The following is a 7,855-nucleotide window of genomic DNA, read 5'->3' on the forward strand; positions in this document are numbered from 1 at the left end:
CTACCTCTTTACTACATGTATGGTGCTCACTCTGGTCCACACTACCTCTTTACTACATGTATGGTGCTCACTCTGGTCCACACTACCTCTTTACTACATGTAAGGTGCTCACTCTGGTCCACACTACCTCTTTACTATATGTAAGGTGGTCACTCTGGTCCACACTACCTCTTTACTACATGTAAGGTGCTCACTCTGGTCCACACTACCTCTTTACTACATGTAAGGTGCTCACTCTGGTCCACACTACCTCTTTACTATATGTAAGGTGGTCACTCTGGTCCACACTACCTCTTTACTACATGTAAGGTGCTCACTCTGGTCCTCTCTACCTCTTTACTACATGTAAGGTGCTCACTCTGGTCCACACTACCGCTTTACTACATGTAAGGTGCTCACTCTGGTCCACACTACCTCTTTACTATATGTAAGGTGCTCACACTCTGGTCCACACTACCTCTTTACTACATGTAAGGTGCTCACTCTGGTCCACACTACCTCTTTACTACATGTAAGGTGCTCACTCTGGTCCTCTCTACCTCTTTACTACATGTAAGGTGCTCACTCTGGTCCACACTACCTCTTTACTACATGTAAGGTGCTCACTCTGGTCCACACTACCTCTTTACTACATGTAAGGTGCTCACTCTGGTCCACACTACCTCTTTACTGCTTTACTATGGGGGAGATTTACCAAAATTTCTGTAGAGGAAATGTTGACCAGTAAATAAAAGAATCGGTTGGTTGCTATGGGAACAGGTTTTGATTAATCTCTGGTCAGGCAGGGAATGCAAAGACATTATTATGGGATAGCTCCTGGTCATAGAAGACTAGCGGAGGGAATTGTTATAGAAGCCTTCCGCTGCCCCCATGATCGCTATGAGAAGATCCCAGGATTGGGAAGTACAATACCTGAAAGGAGCAGCTATAAAGCCTCGTCCTGTACAGTACAGGGATGTGGAATTCCTATTGCCAGACGCCCGGACATTCAGTTCCGGGCAAGTGAATTTTTCAGGCCCTTAGCCCTGCTTCGGGCAAGCAGGGCCAGACGTGAAAGCCCCCAAAAAGCACAGCGGCGCTCAGCAGTCTGTATGGAGCGGGCTCCCGACTCCTGCCTGCTCTATACGCTGCAGCCCCCAGCTGTTCTCAGTAGCCGGGGGCTTCCGCCAATATCCAACAAGCAGCGATTGCCGCGGCTGGTTAGATTGCGTCTAAAGGGACATGTGTATGCGCCCTGGTGGGCTAGTGCGCGATCGCAGGGGGAAAATCCACTATAGGAGGTAACCGGAGGGCTTACCTCTGTTCCTTGCTGTCCCGTGGCTCTGTCATTGACAGATCCTGGCTGGACTAGGCTCTATCAATGGATCTAAGAGCACACAGATCAATGGAGTTAAATAGAACTCTATTGATCTGTAAGAGGAATCTAATGATTCCTCCTAAAAGTCTAAAAAAAAATAATTATGTTGTAATAAAAGTTTAAAAGACACACATTGACCCCTTCCATATTAAAAGTTCAAATCACCCTCTTTTCCTATATAAAAACATGTAAACATAATAAAAAATAATTATATGCGGAATCATTGCGTGCGCAATTGTACGAAATACTAAAATATAACATTATGTATCCCATACAGAAAATGACGCAAATGTAAAAAAAAAAAAAAAAAAAATTCCAAACCACAGAATTGCAATTTTTATAATATCCCAGAAAAAAAAATTAAAAGTGATTAAAAAGTCAGATCAATACCAAAATGGTACCGATACAGAAAACTGATTATGGCGCAAAAAAAAAAAATTTACCCTCATACAGCCTTGTATGCTAAAAAAAAAAAAATAAAAAAAAATAATAAGCTGCAGGGGTCAGAAAATGGCAATAAAAATAAATTCTAAAAAGTTCAGTTTTTTTTTTTAATTAGTAAAACACGACGGAAACTATACAAATCTGGTATTGCTGTAATGAGGCCGGCCTAAAGTATCAAAATAACATGTTAGCTCAACCACAATGGCGTAGAAAAGAAAGCCACCAAATTTGCTAAATTATCTTTTGCTATTTCAATTTCACCAACATTTTTTTGTTTTTGTTTCGGAGCTTATGTTATGGAACAATTAAAAGGTATTGTTATAGTAGTTCGTTATGACTATTATAGGGCGAGGAGGAAAAAATGAGAGTGTAAAAGCGAAAATTGGCCGGACAAGTAGATTTTGCTCCATTTTAGTCCCGTGGACAAGTAGTTTTTTCTTATTAAAATTTCCACACCCCTGCAGTATAACACTATACCCTGCCGCCCTGTCCAGTATGACACTATACCCTGCCGCCCTGTCCAGTATGACACTATACCCTGCCGCCCTGTCCAGTATGACACTATACCCTGCCGCCCTGTCCAGTATGACACTATACCCTGCCGCCCTGTCCAGTATGACACTATACCCTGCCGCCCTGTCCAGTATGACACTATACCCTGCCGCCCTGTCCAGTATGACACTATACCCTGCCGCCCTGTCCAGTATGACACTATACCCTGCCGCCCTGTCCAGTATGACACTATACCCTGCCGCCCTGTCCAGTATGACACTATACCCTGCCGCCCTGTCCAGTATGACACTATACCCTGCCGCCCTGTCCAGTATGACACTATACCCTGCCGCCCTGTCCAGTATGACACTATACCCTGCCGCCCTGTCCAGTATGACACTATACCCTGCCGCCCTGTCCAGTATGACACTATACCCTGCCGCCCTGTCCAGTATGACACTATACCCTGCCGCCCTGTCCAGTATGACACTATACCCTGCCGCCCTGTCCAGTATGACACTATACCCTGCCGCCCTGTCCAGTATGACACTATACCCTGCCGCCCTGTCCAGTATGACACTATACCCTGCCGCCCTGTCCAGTATGACACTATACCCTGCCGCCCTGTCCAGTATGACACTATACCCTGCCGCCCTGTCCAGTATGACACTATACCCTGCCGCCCTGTCCAGTATCCAGGGATGTGGAAATCCTATCGTCGAGCAGGTGAATTTTGCATAGATTTAGCCCTGTATCGAGCTAGTAGGCCCGGACCGACTTCCCCTTTATTTATTTATTTTTAATGGGTGTGAGGTGCAGGAGCGGATGCAGACTTGCATGGGACGCAAGTCTACACCTCACACATGCGCTCAGGGTGTATGGATTGGGCTCCTGACTCACAGCCCTGCACAGTATAACGCCATATATAACCCGGCCCTGCACAGTATAACTCCATATATAACCCGGTCCTGCACAGTATAACGCCATATATAACCCGGCCCTGCACAGTATAACGCCATATATAACCCGGCCCTGCACAGTATAACGCCATATATAACCCGGCCCTGCACAGTATAACGCCATATATAACCCGGCCCTGCACAGTATAACGCCATATATAACCCGGCCCTGCACAGTATAACGCCATATATAACCCGGCCCTGCACAGTATAACGCCATATATAACCCGGCCCTGCACAGTATAACGCCATATATAACCCGGCCCTGCACAGTATAACGCCATATATAACCCGGCCCTGCACAGTATAACGCCATATATAACCCGGCCCTGCACAGTATAACGCCATATATAACCCGGCCCTGCACAGTATAACGCCATATATAACCCGGCCCTGCACAGTATAACGCCATATATAACCCGGCCCTGCACAGTATAACGCCATATATAACCCGGCCCTGCACAGTATAACGCCATATATAACCCGGCCCTGCACAGTATAACGCCATATATAACCCGGCCCTGCACAGTATAACGCCATATATAACCCGGCCCTGCACAGTATAACGCCATATATAACACGGCCCTGCACAGTATAACGCCATATATAACACGGCCCTGCACAGTATAACGCCATATATAACACGGCCCTGCACAGTATAACGCCATATATAACACGGTCCTGCACAGTATACCGCCATATATAACACGGTCCTGCACAGTATACCGCCATATATAACACGGTCCTGCACAGTATACCGCCATATATAACACGGTCCTGCACAGTATACCGCCATATATAACACGGTCCTGCACAGTATACCGCCATATATAACACGGTCCTGCACAGTATACCGCCATATATAACACGGCCCTGCACAGTATAACGCCATATATAACACGGCCCTGCACAGTATACCGCCATATATAACACGGTCCTGCACAGTATACCGCCATATATAACACGGTCCTGCACAGTATACCGCCATATATAACACGGTCCTGCACAGTATACCGCCATATATAACACGGTCCTGCACAGTATACCGCCATATATAACACGGTCCTGCACAGTATACCGCCATATATAACACGGTCCTGCACAGTATACCGCCATATATAACACGGTCCTGCACAGTATACCGCCATATATAACACGGTCCTGCACAGTATACCGCCATATATAACACGGTCCTGCACAGTATAACGCCATATATAACACGGTCCTGCACAGTATAACTCCATATATAACACGGTCCTGCACAGTATAACGCCATATATAACACGGTCCTGCACAGTATAACTCCATATATAACACGGTCCTGCACAGTATAACGCCATATATAACACGGTCCTGCACAGTATAACTCCATATATAACACGGTCCTGCACAGTATAACTCCATATATAACACGGTCCTGCACAGTATAACTCCATATATAACACGGTCCTGCACAGTATAACTCCATATATAACACGGTCCTGTACAGTATAACTCCATATAACGCACTCCTGTACAGTATAACTCCATATAACACAGTCCTGTACAGTATAACTCTATATAACACACTCCTGCACAGTATAACTCTATATAACAGTCCTGTACAGTATAACACCATATAACACAGTCCTGTACAGTATAACTCCATATAACACAGTCCTGTACAGTATAACTCTATATAACACAGTCCTGCACAGTATAACTCTATATAACAGTCCTGTACAGTATAACACCATATAACGCACTCCTGTACAGTATAACTCCATATAACACAGTCCTGTACAGTATAACTCTATATAACACACTCCTGCACAGTATAACTCTATATAACAGTCCTGTACAGTATAACTCCATATAACGCACTCCTGTACAGTATAACTCCATATAACGCACTCCTGCACAGTATAACTCCATATAACACAGTCCTGTACAGTATAACTCCATATAACACAGTCCTGTACAGTATAACTCCATATAACACAGTCCTGTACAGTATAACTCCATTTAACACACTCCTGTACAGTATAACTCCATATAACACACTCCTGTACAGTATAACTCCATATAACACACTCCTGCACAGTATAACTCCATATAACACACTCCTGCACAGTATAACTCCATATAACACACTCCTGCACAGTATAACTCCATATAACACACTCCTGAACAGTATAACTCCATATAACACACTCCTGCACAGTCTAACTCTATATAACAGTCCTGCACAGTATAACTCTATATAACACAGTCCTGTACAGTATAACTCTATATAACACAGTCCTGCACAGTATAACTCTATATAACACAATCTTACTCTATATAACACAGACCTGCACAGTATAACTCTATATAACACAGTCCTGCACAGTATAACTCTATATAACACAATCTTACTCTATATAACACAGACCTGCACAGTATAACTCTATATAACACAGTCCTGCACAGTATAACTATATAACACAGTCCTGTACAGTATAACTCCATATAACGCACTCCTGTACAGTATAACTCCATATAACGCACTCCTGTACAGTATAACTCCATATAACGCACTCCTGTACAGTATAACTCCATATAACAGTCCTGTTCAGTATAACACCATATAACACAGTCCTGTACAGTATAACTCCATATAACACAGTCCTGTACAGTATAACTCCATATAACACACTCCTGCACAGTATAACTCCATATAACACACTCCTGCACAGTATAACTCCATATAACACACTCCTGCACAGTATAACTCTATATAACACAGTCCTGCACAGTATAACTCCATATAACACACTCCTGCACAGTATAACTCTATATAACACAGTCCTGCACAGTATAACTCCATATAACACACTCCTGCACAGTATAACTCTATATAACACAGTCCTGCACTATATACCACAGAGTATTGGAGCACAGTACAGCTCTGCACAGACTGCAGGTAACTTTTAGTGACGTCACTGTTGTCCCATTATATCTATATAGGGACAGCCCAGGCACACAGTACGCCGGCGAGTGAGGTACAAGGGCCTAGAGGTCTCACCTCGTCCCGCCTGGGTGCAGGATACCGGGCACAGAAGCTGCGGCCTCCGCTGGTCTGGCCTCCTCCGTGCCGCCGTTCGTAGCTCCTCCACTTCCTTTTAAACCCCAGCCGTCTGGTCAGCGCTCCCCCGCACCGGCACTCGCCTATCTCCCAGCTCTGTTTCTCCGTCGTCCTTCCCGTCGCTATGTCGTCATCACCGGCGTCACCGAATCTCCGCCCAATTACCCGCCCACTGGGCATAGCTCTAGGAAGGAGGTGGTGACGTCATCAGCCTGACCCCAGCTGTCGCTATGCGGGCGCTGGAAGCCATTTTGTTGGAAGGAATGAGTATGGGTTTGCAGCTTGTAATTCTGCAAACTGAACTAATACTGTAACAGCACTGAAAGGAAACATTTCTTAAAAGAAAACTGACATTGTTGCCCAAAGGAACCAATCACAGCTCAGCTTTCATCTTACCAGAGTTACCAGAGTAGTTTGAGAAATAAAAGCAGATCTGTGATTGGTTGCCATGGGCAACAAAGAAGGTTTTCCTTTTAGATAGTTTTGATAAAGTAAGTCCATTGGGCATGGTAATCAAACACTGGCTTATAGTAAAACGGTCTGGTTTTCCCCATAAGAACTAATCACATTTGTTCACCTACAGACCCATATGAGGACTTGTACTTTGTAATGACACCTTTCATTTTACCATAAAATTTATGGCAAAAATATATATATTGTGTGAAGTTGAAGAGAAAGCCGCAATGTTGCAACTTTTGGATGGCTTTGTTTTCACGCAGTGTACTTTATGGTAAGGCCCCTTTCACACTGCCATTGTGATTGTGCCCCCTCAGAAAAGGTCCGTTAGGCTCTTTTTTTTATCCTTTAACATCCATTCTCCGGACGGGGCACAATGGGCAACAATGGGTCCCAACAGATCCTATTTACTATTATGGGGTGCGCCAGGTGCCGTTGCACTGCCATGTCACAACAACAGCGTGGAAGAGGCCTAAAACTGACATGTTTTCTTTCTTCTGTGGGTCTTACATGCTTTACTATTATTGTGTATACCAAAGTCACTAACCACCAGAAAAATACTATAATAAAATCAATTCGGGGGATTTATCAAAACCTATGTAAAGGAAAAGTTGAGCAGTTGCCCATAGCAACCAACCAATCAGATTGTTTCTTTCGTTTATGAAAGGTCTTTTTGAAAATGAAAGAAGCAATCTGATTGGTTGCTATGGGCAACTAGTCAACTTTTTCTCTGCACAGGGTTTGATAAATATCCCCCAATATTTTTCTTCAAACATGATTGATTAAAAGCAACAACAAACAACATTTTATCTAGTATTCAAAGAAAGATATTATGAAATGTCAGCATGTAGCTGCAATAACATGTATATGTCACAGATGGCCCAATAAAATCCAAAACATGCATGTATTATGGTTTACATAGATATATAGTACAAAGCAAGGTGCTAAACTGGTCACTCCTACCAGGAGGTAGAAACCACAAGCCGTAATACTATACTAATTATAACAGTATCTGCACATGCATTATAATAATTAGAGATG

At 43.8% G+C, this 7,855-nt stretch overlaps 1 protein-coding gene across 1 annotated transcript in view; it reads right to left on the minus strand.

The window, feature by feature from the left end:
- FBXO30 (F-box protein 30) overlaps positions 1-6,662 on the minus strand; it is a 76,128-nt gene extending 69,466 nt beyond the window's left edge. Inside the window, exon 1 of the mRNA XM_056567529.1 lies at positions 6,299-6,662. The gene's annotated coding sequence lies outside the window, so the exon portion shown is untranslated. The remainder of the gene's footprint in view (positions 1-6,298) is intronic.
- Positions 6,663-7,855: the final 1,193 nt, after the last annotated feature.

The sequence above is a fragment of the Hyla sarda genome, chromosome 3 (genome assembly GCF_029499605.1).
Source record: "Hyla sarda isolate aHylSar1 chromosome 3, aHylSar1.hap1, whole genome shotgun sequence".
Lineage (NCBI taxonomy): Eukaryota > Metazoa > Chordata > Amphibia > Anura > Hylidae > Hyla > Hyla sarda.